The 14,965-nt window shown below is 39.8% G+C and overlaps 2 protein-coding genes across 3 annotated transcripts in view; one reads left to right on the forward strand and one right to left on the reverse strand.

Annotated features, from left to right (window-relative positions):
• tent2 (terminal nucleotidyltransferase 2) overlaps positions 1 to 10,438 on the reverse strand; it is a 114,534-nt gene extending 104,096 nt beyond the window's left edge. Inside the window, exon 1 of the mRNA XM_062050869.1 lies at positions 10,368 to 10,438. The gene's annotated coding sequence lies outside the window, so the exon portion shown is untranslated. The remainder of the gene's footprint in view (positions 1 to 10,367) is intronic.
• Positions 1 to 14,965, forward strand: part of homer1b (homer scaffold protein 1b) — a 112,969-nt gene that overhangs the window by 80,027 nt on the left and 17,977 nt on the right. The gene's annotated exons all lie outside the window — the stretch shown is intronic.

A 14,965-nucleotide genomic window follows, 5' to 3' on the forward strand; every position in this document is an offset into this window, starting at 1 on the left:
CCAAAAAATAAGTTGTTTAACCTCACCTCCAAAAACAAAACATTTCACGCTCCACCCCTCCCAACCACTCTCCGCCGCGACTATAATTAGTATCATTTGTCTATTAAATTGTTATAAGTACACCTCTACATACCCTTGTATCTTTTTTAACATTAAAGTAAAAAAACAAAAAACAAACATAGATTGACAACAAATAACTTAATTTACATTGTTTTTAGTCTGTAACAGAAAAGATATGTATATATTTTATAAAGTATCCTTATAAGAACTATAAATATTCGACACTGAAAAATAAAATTAAATAAACTCAAAAATAATTTTAAAATGATCAGCAACATTAACTCAGGAGCACAATACATACAACACTTGAACGTACAAAACAAAAAATAAATAAAACCATTTGTTATGATTTATTTTGATCAAAATAAGCGAGTCAAGATTACAGGCTACAATGAGCACATTTTGTAGTGCACACAGTTTTTCGAGGTTCAAAGCATGATACTGATTAAGCTCCCGCTGCAGTACTTCTGCAGACCCCTTGGGGTCATGGACCCCACCTACTACTACCTCCGCTACAGAACCCAATAAATAAACAAAATCAAAAACTAATTTAATTTAATCAAAATCAGAATTACTCTTTTAGGTTCTGTAAAGTCCTCCTGTGCCAAAGGAAATATTCCCTAAATTTGTAAACATTAACAAAAACAAAACAAAAAAGGGATTTTGAGAACATAAAAATGTCGATCTAGTATTGATCATGTCCTGATACTACCCTTGATGTCGACACCACCCGTTTATGGATCGATCTGCCCTCTTACGCTTTGTGTACTTCTGACTGTGACAATGTTGACACACTAACAGGTGTTGATGTATTATCCTTTCTCGACACCTTATTTACTTGTTCATTTCTTGTTACTAGCTGCTGACTTACATCTACACTTCTTAAACTTTACTAAGCACTTATTTCTTGGAGTTGATTCTAGCGTCTAGCTTTGCTATTAGCATGCCTGCTTCTGCTTGCTCTCGGTGTGTAACATGTTTTGCCTCGTCCTCCAGTGATAATACTTGACAATGATACTTAAGACAGTGGTTCTCAAACTTTTTTTCACCAAGTACAACACTTGGCTGTCCAAGTACCACCATAATGACTAACATTAACATACAGTAGCGTAGTAGGCCTAAGTAGTCATTAAAAACAAGGCAGATATTTTATTTAACAAGTATATTTAATAATTTGGCCACTGTAACATTACACACACTTTGAACATTAACACTGTGTTTGAATATAGAAAAATAAAACACTCCACTGAGGTGATTCTTTGGCGTACCACTGGATGGAGCCCGCATACCACAGTCTGAGAATCGCTGACTTAAAATATTGAGAAATGTTGTTTATTTGATGTAATGGAGGTGATTACAAACTGTGTATGGAGACACAATTAGCTGCTAGCTTGTCAGCCAGAGGACTCAAAATAAATTATTTTTTTCATGTTTTCATGCAAATCAGCCGATACCGATCGATGGCGACATATCGGCACATCCCTAAATGCAAGTTTTCTTTGACACAATACTTGGACGAGTCTAAAGCGGATCTCATTGATGAAAATGTGTCCAATTTAAGCATGTTTTTTAATATGTTTTTTGTATGTGCAATAATTTCACAAGCAACTGAAAAAAAGTCTAATGATGTGTATTTTTGTGCATGAGACTGTAATAATGTTCCTTTAGCAATGGATTATGTCCCTTGTGTTAGTGCAATAATCCAGACTGTTCTTAGGCTTTTCAAACAAGGTGCATTTGTGATGTTCATGTCCACAAAGGTGGGTTTTTAGCACTTATAAAACAATGTGAGGAGTGGGTGGTGGGAAAATAGAGAACGACAAACACAAAATATTTTACAATAAATTCAAGCTTCCAAAACTGTCACATCTATTTATTTGTAATCTCACTCATTTCACGATCCCTCAGTTGTTTGAATGAAAGAAAGCGCTCCATCCTTTAATGCATTTATTAGTTTCACATGAAAAGGCTGCGCTGGAGGTTTAGTAGTGTTTTTTCTAAATGGCTTTAAAATCTTTAAGTGCGAATGCTTCGAAATTCCCGGCGTTTCGTCATGAATTCTTTATGGCTCTAGAGAAGCTGTGTGCAATGATGGCTGCTTGTCGCGAGGTGTGTGTGTGTGTGTGTGTGTGTGCGTGCGTGCGTGCGTGCGTGTGTGTGTGTGTCCATTAATGCTCTATGCGTGGGAGACACTCGCCATGGCAAGCGTGGACCTAACAAGTCTTTTTTTTCTCTTTTGGTGTGATATGCAAAAAGGAAAGCTGTCTTTTTACATTATTTGATGTTGCCAGGAGTGATTTTATATGACAAATAATGAGTTGGGCACCAACCACTTTGGTTGGCTGTGTTCTCACTTTCACTTGCTTTGAAAAGATGTTAGAAATGGCACACATAATTTGTGACTAATCTTTAAACGTCATTACACAGAGTTTCCCATACATTCATTTATTTGTAAAGGCCTGTAGTGAATACATTTGGACCGCCACAAATACATTTGGCACTCATAAACAGAAGTGGGATGGTATCGTATCGGTACTTAAAAAAAAGAAAATTTAAAACATGACATTTTTGTTTAAAAATAACCCAATGGTTGCGTTCTATAAATGATACATGATATAAAAAAACAATTAGCTTTAATCCCTTACACTGCAGAAAATGATGGGCCAACTCATTTCCCGTGCAATCTTTTTTTGTTGTTGTTGCTTGTGCACTTTGTGTTGCTTGTGCACATCCTCATCACGAACTGACTTTTTCTTTTACCGTATTACAATGAAATACAAAACACAATATTACCATTGTACTCAATCACTTTTGCTATATTTGTAGTTTTTCTCCACATCCATCCTCTTTATAAATTGACAAAATCCCAATATACGTTTTACCTTATCAACAAACCCTTTAATGACCTCAAAATACTGTGTTAATGGTGCTTTCAACTATCTTTTTTTCTTCTCTATGACTTGTATTTATTAAACAAAATCTATAGGAGCCAAATGTAATTTCTATATTCATGTGTATTTATCCATACTAAAAATGAACATATAGCATTTTAGACTTCCTATGAGTACACAGCGTTTACTTTGTGCGGCTTAGTGGCCTTGTGGTTAGAGTGTCCGCCCTGAGATCGGGAGGTTGAGAGTTCAAACCCTGGCCGAGTCATACCACAGACTACAAAAAATGGGGCCCTGCTTGGTACTCAGCATCAAGGGTTTGGATTGGGGGTTAAATCACCAAATGATTCCCGAGCGCAGCCCACGCTGCTCACTGCTCCCCTCACCTCCCAGGGGGTGGAACAAGGAGATGGGTCAAATGCAGAGGACAAATTTCACCACACCTAGTGTGTGTGTGACAATCATTGGTACTTTAACTTTAAAAGAGTCATATGTATTAATGTGGCTAGGTAAGGTACTGCAATTACAGTCAAAATTGTGTAGTCCCCTCCCTCTCTTCCTGACTGATGTTGCCAGATACGCAGCCGAATCCAGCTCGATCGACTGGGCTACTCCAAGGAACTTTAAACTACCACTGCCTCTTACTAGGGGTTGAGGTGCTGAAACCATAATAGCTGAATAGAGTGTTTACAATAACAAATATCTAACCAACACATTTTACACAGAAATCAGGCTGTTTTCAGGAAAAAGTATGTCATGCCTGCGTACAATATCACAACAAATGGCAATCATAAGGTTATTGTCAGTACTATCAGAAAAAAAAATTAAAAGAAACTACAACCAATGCTAGCAATGGTTATACTGGTGAAAAAAAGTAGAGCATGCTTAGCAGCCTAATGTACGCCCAAAACTAAAGAGGAGACAATTTAACAAGGTATGCCTATAGGCTAAACGAATGAGGAATTCTTTTATCATGTAATTTGGCTGTCTCCATATGTTTCACATTGCCATGATGACAGTCATGCTAATGTTGTAACCCATTTCCTCAGCGTATCAGCATATTGAGAACGAAATAGGCACTGACACTACTCATATTCACATTGGTTTTATTTGTTGAAAATATATTTTGTCCTGTCAGTTCGAATACACATCGACATACAGGCTAACGGGCATTTATTTCCCCCGTTAGCCTATATGTCGATGTGTGACCAGGCTGGCATGCTAAGCATTACACTAAGCATTCGTTGCACAAACATACTAGCTTTGTTAGACAATATCTTAGACTGTATTGGACAATATAGTTTACATACCAAATGTCCATTTTCAAGTAATAAGAAAACGTAAATGCCTTACTTACCTATCAAGGAGGAAATTAGCAAGTTTGGCGTCAGATGAAAAAATCTTCTCCGCCTTCAATCGTCTCCATCTTTCAAAGGCATCCCCGATACAAATCCTTGTTTTGTTCCTGGCTTTGTCATGAATAAGTTGAGACTCGTAACGACGCCTTTTAGATTTACTAAGGTCTGACATGTTTAGTAACTTTACCAGTGGCAGTAGCAGACAAAGAGCGCTGCGCGTAACTGGCAACCTGGATGTGACACGCTCACAGACTTTCTAATTGGTCAAACAGTAGAGGGCGGGACATCGAAATGAAAACAATAACACGATTTTGAGGCTGTAAATCTAATTTTGAAAATAGCCTATCCCAGCTGAACTACCGTTATCAGTTATAGAGGTATTCAAAAATAACATGATTTATTAATGCCTCTTGACTAGGGATGTCCGATAATGGCTTTTTTGCCGATATCCGATATTCCAATATTGTCCAACTCTTAATTACCGATACCGATATCAACCGATACCGATATATACAGTCGTGGAATTAACACATTATTATGCCTAATTTGGACAACCAGATATGGTGAAGATAAGGTCCTTTTTTTAAAATAATAATAAAATAAGATAAATAAATTAAAAACATTTCCAAGAATAAAAAAGAAAGTAAAACAATATAAAAACAGTTACGTAGAAACTAGTAATTAATGAAAATGAGTAAAAATAACTGTTAAATGTTAGTACTATTAGTGGACCAGCAGCACGCACAACCATGTGTCCTTGCGGACTGTATCCCTTGCAGACTGTATTGATATATATTGATATATAATGTAGGAACCAGAATATTAATAACAGAAAGAAAAAAACCTTTTGTGTGAATGAGTGTAAATGGGGGAGGGAGGTTTTTTAGGTTGGTGCACTAATTGTAAGTGTATGTTGTGTTTTTTATGTTGATTTAATAAAAAAAAAGGAAAAAGAAACGATACCGATAATTTAAAAAAAGATACCGATAACTTCCGATATTACATTTTAAAGCATTTATCGTCCGATAATATCGGCAGGCCGATGTTATTGGATTGATTGATTGATTGATTGATTGAGACTTTTATTAGTAGGTTGCACAGTGAAGTACATATTCCGTACAATTGACCACTAAATGGTAACACCCGAATAAGTTTTTCAACTTGTTTAAGTCGGGGTCCACTTAAATTGATTCATGATACAGATATATACTATCATATATACTATCATCATAATACAGTCATCACACAAGATAATCACATTGAATTATTTACATTATTTACAATCAGGGGTGTGGAGGGGCGGGGGGGGTATGGACATCAAGTAGTGGACATAGAGAGAGAGAGAGAGAGAGAGAGAGAGAGAGAGAGAGAGAGAGAGAGAGAGAGAGAGAGAGAGAGAGAGAGAGAGAGAGAGATCAGAAGGCATAAGAAAAAGAAAAAGTATCTGCATTTGATTGTTTACATTTGATTATTAGCAATCCGGGGAGGGTGTTAGTTTAGGGTTGTAGCTGCCTGGAGGTGAACTTTTATTGCGGTTTTGAAGGAGGATAGAGATGCCCTTTCTTTTATACCTGTTGGGAGCGCATTCCACATTGATGTGGCATAGAAAGAGAATGAGTTAAGACCTTTGTTAGTTCGGAATCTGGGTTTAACGTGGTTAGTGGAGCACCCCCTGGTGTTGTGGTTATGGTGGTCATTTACATTAAGGAAGTAGTTTGACATGTACTTCGGTATCAGGGAGGTGTAGCGGATTTTATAGACTAGGCTCAGTGCAAGTTGTTTAACTCTGTCCTCCACCTTGAGCCAGCCCACTTTAGAGAAGTGGGTAGGAGTGAGGTGGGATCTGGGGTGGAGGTCTAGAAGTAACCTGACTAGCTTGTTCTGAGATGTTTGGAGTTTAGATTTGAGGGTTTTGGAGGTGCTAGGGTACCAGGAGGTGCATGCATAATCGAAAAAGGGTTGAACGAGAGTTCCCGCCAGAATCCTCAAGGTGCTTTTGTTGACCAGAGAGGAAATTCTGTAGAGAAATCTCGTTCGTTGGTTAACCTTTTTGATTACCTTGGTTGCCATTTTGTCACAGGAAAGGTTAGCCTCTAGAATGGAACCTAGGTAGGTGACCTCATCCTTCCTGGTGATGACACTGTCACCTACTTTTATGTTGAAGTCATTGACTCTCTTAAGTTTGATTTGGGACCCAAACAGGATGGATTCTGTTGTACCCAAGTGGATGGATAGCTTGTTGTCAGCGAGCCAGGTGCAAGTTCTACAGAGCTCAGCACTGAGGATTTTCTCTACCTGTGACTTGTCCTTGTCTGATACCAGCAAGGCAGAGTCATCCGCAAACAAAAACAATTCACAGTCGCATGCCGATGACATGTCGTTTATGTATATTAGGAACAGTAAAGGTCCCAATATACTGCCTTGGGGGACTCCACAGCTCACCGAGAGGGGGGGGGACACGGTGCCGTTCACCTCTACCACCTGCTCCCTCCCCTCCAAGTAAGACTGCATCCAGCTCCAACAGGTTTTGTTAAATCCGATTGCTCTGAGCTTATCCAACAGTATAGCGTGGTTAACGGTGTCAAAGGCCTTCTGAAGGTCCAGCATGACCATGCCGCAGTATTTGCCCGTGTCCACCTCATGTTTGATGTGGTCGGTCAGATAGAGAAGGCATGTGTCAGTGGAGTGGTTAGTTCTGAAGCCGGATTGGAATTTGTACATGAGTTTATTAGTGGCAAGGTAACTATCGACCTGTTCATAAACTATTTTCTCCATTACTGTCGAAATGGAGCTGAGAATAGAAACAGGTCGGAAGTTGCCAGGTTCCAATTTGCTTCCTTTTTTAAAGAGGGGAGTTACTCTTGCTATCTTAAAATCTTTTGGTACTTGGCCTTGTGTAATTGATAGGTTTATTATGTGCGTGATGATCGGGGCAATGATGGAGGCAGAGTCCCTGAGGAATCTGGAGGGAATATTATCAAGGCCGGTGGCCTTGTTAGGGTGGAGCGCGCTCAATTTTTTAAACACCTCATCAGCTGTGACCATTTCTAATTTGAAATCATCGTTGGATACTCCTAGCTTTCTGTAGAAGGCTTTAATGTGTTCTACACCAAAGCGACCAGAGTGGTGGGACAGCTTGTTGACAAGAGTTGCGGCTATGCTGGTGAAAAAGATGTTAAGTCTGCTAGCTACCTCCATTTTGTCTGTAATGAGGGAGTCACCCTCCTTGATGCTGATGTTGGTGAGTCTTGTTTTAAGTTTCTGGCTGCAACCAGGAAGCTGGTTGTTGAGAATTTTCCAGAGCTCACGTGGCTTATTCGTGTTTTCCTCTATTTTGTCTTTAATGTAATTTTTTTTTAAGGATTTAGTCAGGTTGGTTGACTTATTTCTTAATTTATTGCATTGCTTTTTGAGAGTTGAAAGGAGTAATTTGAGGTTGATATTATTGGGTTGTTTATCTACTTCTGTTTTACATTTTTGGTATTCAGAGTATTTCCTGTCTCTGTCTTTTATGGCAGCTAATAGGTCCGGATTCATCCATGGTTCCGAGCGGGCTTTGATCCTGACTGTTTTCACGGGAGCCATGTCATTTAGTATCTTTAGGAACGCCGTTTTGAAGCGATCCCAAGCGACATCGACCAGGTTGCTCGCGAGCACAGGGGACCAGTCCCACTCATCTAATTTTAAATTGAAATTGTCATTGGAGTATTTTTTGAGGGATCTGGATTGGGCTGTTATGTGGCCATTGGCTTTAGGTTTAGCTATTTTACGGGTGCAGAAGGTTAGATAGTGGTCGCTAAGACCACAGATCATGACCCCACTATTTTTTATTTTAGGCCGGTCTGAAGTGAGAATGAGATCTATGGTTGATTGGGTGGAATCACACACCCTTGTGGGTAGCGCTATTAGCTGGGAAAGACCGTGCAGATTACAAAACTTGCTGAAGGATCTGAAGACAGGTGCATCTTTGCGTTGAATATCTGTGTTCAGATCCCCAGTTATAATTTTCTCCATGTTGTCTGTCCCCGCCAAGCATTCTTCCAAAGCCCCATAGCAATCACTCTGATTAGGGGGTCTATAAACAGTCCCTATTAGTACCGGCTTAGCGTTTTTAAATTTGATTTCCGCCCACACAGATTCCAGGTCATTGTGATTAAGATCAGTGCGAGTTATGTATTTAATATCCTGGTGAATATACATACAAACGCCCCCACCGTGTTTATTCCTATCCTTTCTGATAACCGAAAAGTTTTGTATTTCTATCTCTGAGTCAGAAATACTTTGATCAAATTTGGTTTCAGAGAAACACAAGATTTTTACCTTTGTGTTGAGGAACATTTCTCTGATTTGGTCGAGTTTGGCTCCAGAGAGGCTGTTCACATTAAGGTGGATGATGTGTAGTCCACTGGAACCAAAAAGAGCATCAGAGTCCGCTGTGTTGTGGTACTGACCAGAAAAATTGTTGGTTATTATTGCTGTTGCAGTTGAAGAGCAAGGAGAGAGAGGAGAGAGAGAGAGGGGCATATTGATCGTCCTCCAGGTGAAGGGGGAGGGAGAGAAAGGGGGAGGGGAGGGAGAGAGGGGAGGGAGAGGGAGGAGGAGGCCAGGTAGGGTTGCTGGGGGATGGGTTTGGTTTCCTTTTGGCGGGCTTTTTTGAAGACAAAGAGAACGAGAATAACGAAAATGTTTGTGTAAAGGCGCCTCTAAATCCTGTGTATGCCGCGTCCTCGACCGTCCGGGACCCGGGAGAGGTCGCGTGGACCCCCGCCATCTCGTGCAGTTCCCCGCAATCACCGATGTCTGGGTCGCCATCCACCGCAGCCGCCGCGTCGTTCACCGCCGCTGAGTCGCTGCCTTCTCTGATGACCGGGTCGTCCTCCACCGCCGCCGCCGAGCCTCCGACCGTGTCGATGAACGGGGCGAAGTCCTCCGCCGAGCCGCCGACCGCTGGAGCACAGGTGAGCTTGAGCTGAGATGAGCCGGTAGCTGAGTTAGCTTCGATGGCGACGCTAGCAGTAGCATTGCTAGTCTTCGCCAGTCGGGACAACATTAACCGTGTTGCTGCAGGTCCAGGGTTGAGTTCAGTGTCTCCTGATAGTAGAAGTAATAGTAGTATTATTGACTTTCTGTCTATCCTTCCAGTCAGGGGCATGTTTCTTCTGCCTCGATGTGCAGACAAGCACGATGCTAACACGTTAGCTCCAAAGCCAAGGTGCTTCGCCGATGTATTGTCGTGGAGATAAAAGTCACTGTGTATGTCCATTTCGCGTTCTCGACTCTCATTTTCAAGAGGGTAGAGTATCCGAGGAGGTTTAAAATATAAATCCGTGATCCACAGTAGAAAAAGGAGGAAGTGTGGGATAATCCGAGCAGTTGTTTGGATTCCCGATCGGGAGCGAAAGAGGGTGCGACCGCTCATCTCGGCGTCAAACATTAGGCATTGAGATCTCTACTTTTGACATATCAGGGCCATTTAATGATGACTTGACATGAAATTATTACATATTGCTCCTTTAACTTCAACACACATATGTGGGGGGGAAAATACAAACATTCATCACAGTCCAATACACGCATTAGTACTGGTGTAGCAACACGGTGTACTGTTAGCTTAGCTTTACAATTAGCATAGTGTTTCAATGGATTGATTGATTGAGACTTTTATTAGTAGATTGCACAGTGAAGTACATGTTCCGTACAATTGACCACTAAATGGTAACACCCTAATAAGTTTTGGACATGAGCATGACATGACAAAACACATATACTCTGATTAAAACCTGTTTTTCACCAACATATGCTTCACCTATAGTTGTATGGACATCTGAGAAGTTATATTACATCATTTATATCCATACACAAACACGAAACATTTAATTGGCAAACAATAAAGACAGCTGTGTAGTAGGAGTCCGCCATTTTCAGACAGCATGTCACTCTAACGAGCTCATTAACGTGTTCATTCATTCACTAACTCGACTTCTTTCGCAATCCAGGGCACCTTCAATTTACTACTGCTGTTGTCCATTACATATATTGTGTTAAAAACTTTGCTTACCTGCAAAACAGGAAAATGTAGTCTAACAGGCGCAGATTCAACCTGTTGCTAGTTCACTTCCTCATCACGTAATGACTTTCACTTCCGGTGAGCTTCAATTAATGCAGGATGTACAAAGTGCCCTCTGCTGGCGAAAATATGCATTACATTTTATTACAGCAAAATAGACATCAACAGTATTCTTACTGAACAGAAGTTACCTTAGGTATAAAAAAAATAGTTTCATGTCTTTAATCATATTATAGTGGCACACTTAAAGCATTTAGTACTATTGTTATAACGTGATAATGCATGATTTTAATACCATGAATTGATTATTGTGGACCCCGACTTAAACAAGTTGAAGGGTGTTACCATTTACTGGTCAATTGTACGGAATATGTACTGTACTGTGCAATCTACTAATAAAAGTCTCAACCAATCAATCAATCAATGATGATGACACATTCGAGCTGTGTCCCGCACATTTGGCAGAGACAAGCGAACAAACGCGTCCTCAACACACTGCAGCATTCTTGCTAATGTAAAGCCGCCTCTAAGTCAGCTATTATCGCCTCCATGGCGGCAAACAAACTATGGTTCTTACAGGTAACATTATCACTGGAGGACGAGGAATGGCTAAACATGTTACACTACACACTGTAGGAGGGTACAATGAGCCACCGCTAACAGCAAGCTCGCGCTCTTTAAATGTAAACAAAAATGGGTGGATTGATACAAATATCAACTGTGACAATGCCAAGTGCAATGATTCGGTAGTTTTACTATCACAGAAGTCATTTGTCAATTTTTGGTAGTTTAGGAAATAAGTCCCTGAACTTTAAGAGCAGAAATCAAGGGATTTAAATCAGAGCCATTCATCCATCCATCCATTGTCTACCGCTTGTCCCTTTTGAGGTCGCGGGGGGTGCTGGAGCCAATAGTACAAAATAATTAAAATATTTAAGTGATACTGTTACCCCATCATCCTGTGTTTTTGTCTGATTATAATGTTGATCGAAAATGTAATCATTCAATGATCTTGAAAATTTAAAGGAACAGTATCAGCATTTGTATACTTAATACAATACTTACCGATACTTAAATGTGTATTATCGCCCAAAACTAATACAAAGTATCCAAACAACAGAAGAATAAGCGTTTGTTACATTTTAACAGAAGTAGATAGAACCATGTTACAACAGAAAGTAACCAGATATTAACAGTAATTTCACAAGTAGATCAATAATATTTAAAATAAATAATACAACTAGAAATTATACAAAATGTTTGTAATCTTTATTTGTTTTGCTATACATGTTTTTTACTCCCGTTTTGCAAATGCATCATGGACAATTATGCAAATGCGGAGATTGCGACATTGTGAAAAAAATTAATGAATATATACTATATATATATATATATATACTGTATATATATATACACACATATATATATATATATATATATATATATATATATATATATATATATATATATATATATATATATATATATATATATATACATATTTATATACGTATGGGGTCGGCGTGGCCCCGTTGCGGCAACTTGAGCGTTCCTGGTTCGATCCCCGGCTTCCGCCATCCTAGTCACGTCCGTTGTGTCCTTGATCAAAACACCTCACCCTTGCTCCTGATGGGTTGTGGTTAGGGCCTTGCATGGCAGCTCCCACCATCAGTGTGTGAATGTGTGTGTGAATGGGTGAATGTGGAAATAGTGTCAAAGCGCTTTGATTACCTTGAAGGTAGAAAAGCGGTATACAAGTATAACCCATGTACCGTATATATATATATATATATATATATATATATATATATATATATATATATATATATATATATATATATATATATATATATATATATATGTATAGATATATATTTTTTTTTTTGTTTGTTTGTTTTACAAGTCTTTTTATTCAAATTTTCTTGACAAACAATGCCATTTCCACCTAAGTGTTCAAACTTACATGAAAAGGAAAGTAAACAAATAATAATAAAACAATTGTATGTCATAATTAGGGCTGTCAAATTTAACGAGTTAACGCATGTGACTAATGACAAAAAATTATTGCTTTAATCATGTATCAATGCAGATTAATCACCCGATTTATTGTGAGCACACAAAAGTTTCAGCAAATAAATTACGTATATTTACAAAGAAAAAAAACACATGCGTATGACATTCTGACAACAAAATATTGGTGTATTTTGTGAGGTTAATTTATTTATTTATTTTTTTAGGTCAATTTAAATCATGCAAGCACGTCATTTACTGTGATTAATGATGATTAATCACAATTCAAAATTGTAATTAATCTAATTAAAGTAATTCATATTTTGACAGCACTAACTATAACATAATAATTGGCATCCTTTAACAAAGCATATTTACTTTATTGGGTAAAGTTCATTTAAATTATGCAACCAAGTCCATCCATCTTCTTATTCCGCTTATCCGAGGTCGGGTCGCGGGGGCAGCAGCCTAAGCAGGGAAGCCCAGACTTCCCTCTCCCCAGCCGCTTCGTCCAGCTCTTCCCGGGGAATCCCGAGGCGTTCCCAGGCCAGCCGGGAGACAAAGTCTTCCCAACGTGTCCTGGGTCTTCCCCGTGGCCTCCTACCGGTCGGACGTGCCCTAAACACCTCCCTAGGGAGGCGTTCGGGTGGCATCCTGACCAGATGCCCGAACCACCTCATCTGGCTCCTCTCGATGTGGAGGAGCAGCGGCTTTACTTTGAGCTCCCCCCGGATGGCAGAGCTTCTCACCCTATCTCTAAGGGAGAGCCCCGCCACCCGGCGGAGGAAACTCATTTCGGCCGCTTGTACCCGTGATCTTGTCCTTTCGGTCATAACCCAAAGCTCATGACCATAGGTGAGGATGGGAACGTAGATCGACCGGTAAATTGAGAGCTTTGCCTTCCGGCTCAGCTCCTTCTTCACCACAACGGATCGATACAGCGTCCGTATTACTGAAGACGCCGCACCGATCCGCCTGTCGATCTCACCATCCACTCTTCCCTCACTCGTGAACAAGACTCCGAGGTACTTGAACTCCTCCACTTGGGGCAGGGTCTCCTCCGCAACCCGGAGATGGCACTCCACCCTTTTCCGGGCGAGAACCATGGACTCGGACTTGGAGGTGCTGATTCTCATCCCAGTCGCTTCACACTCAGCTGCGAACCGATCCAGTGAGAGCTGAAGATCTTGGCCAGATGAAGCCATCAGGACCACATCATCTGCAAAAAGCAAAGACCTAATCCTGCAGCCACCAAACCAGATCCCCTCAACGCCTTGACTGCGCCTAGAAATTCTGTCCATAAAAGTTATGAACAGAATCAGTGACAAAGGGCAGCCTTGGCGGAGTCCAACCCTCACTGGAAACGTGTCCGACTTACTGCCGGCAATGCGGACCAAACTCTGGCACTGATCATACAGGGAGCGGACCGCCACAATCAGACAGTCCGATACCCCATACTCTCTGAGCACTCCCCACAGGACTTCCCGAGGGACACGGTCGAATGCCTTCTCCAAGTCCACAAAGCACATGCAGACTGGTTGGGAAAACTCCCATGCACCCTCAAGGACCCTGCCGAGAGTATAGAGCTGGTCCACAGTTCCACGACCAGGACGAAAACCACACTTGTCCTCCTGAATCCGAGGTTCGACTATCCAGCGTAGCCTCCTCTCCAGTACACCTGAATAGATCTTACCGGGAAGGCTGAGGAGTGTGATCCCACGATAGTTAGAACACACCCTACGGTTCCCCTTTTTAAAGAGAGGAACCACCACCCCGGTCTGCCAATCCAGAGGTACCGCCCCCGATGTCCACCAGATGCTGCAGAGTCTTGTCAACCAAGTCATTTACTGTAATTGATCTTGATTAATCACAATTCAAAAGTGTTATTAATTGGATTAAAGCAATTAATCATTTGACAGCACTAATTATAATGTATTCATTTCTATCTTTTAACACAATTTGTTACTTTCTTGTGTAAATTCAATTCAATTAAAAAAAATGTATTAATCTGATTAAAGAAATTACTCATTTGACAACACTAATTATGTTATATTAATTGAAATCTTTCAACACAACTTTTTTGTGTCAAGTTAATTTACATTAAAGTATTTTACTGTGATTATTCACAATTCAAAAGTGTAATTAATCTAATTAAAGAAACTAATCATTTGACAGCACTAGTTATAACATATAAACACAACTTATTACTTTCTTGTGTAAAGTCAATTTAAAGTATGCAAGCAAGTCATTTACTCTGATTAATCTTGATTAATCTTGATTAAAAAGTGTTAATAATCAAATTGAAGCAATTAATCATTTGACAGCACCAATTAAAATATATCAATGTGTACTTTTTAACACAGCGTATTACTTTTTTGTGTAAAGTCAATTTAAAGTATGCAAGCAAGTCATTTACTGTGATTAATCTCAATTAAAAAGTGTTAATAATCAGATTAAAGCAATTAATCATTTGACAGCACCAATTAAAATATATCAATGTGTACCTTTTAACACAACTTATCACTTTCTTGTGTATGAAGTTAATTTAAATTATGCAAGCAAGAAATTTACTGTGATTA

Source organism: Entelurus aequoreus, linkage group LG06 (assembly GCF_033978785.1).
Source record: "Entelurus aequoreus isolate RoL-2023_Sb linkage group LG06, RoL_Eaeq_v1.1, whole genome shotgun sequence".
NCBI classification, from domain to species: Eukaryota; Metazoa; Chordata; class Actinopteri; order Syngnathiformes; family Syngnathidae; genus Entelurus; species Entelurus aequoreus.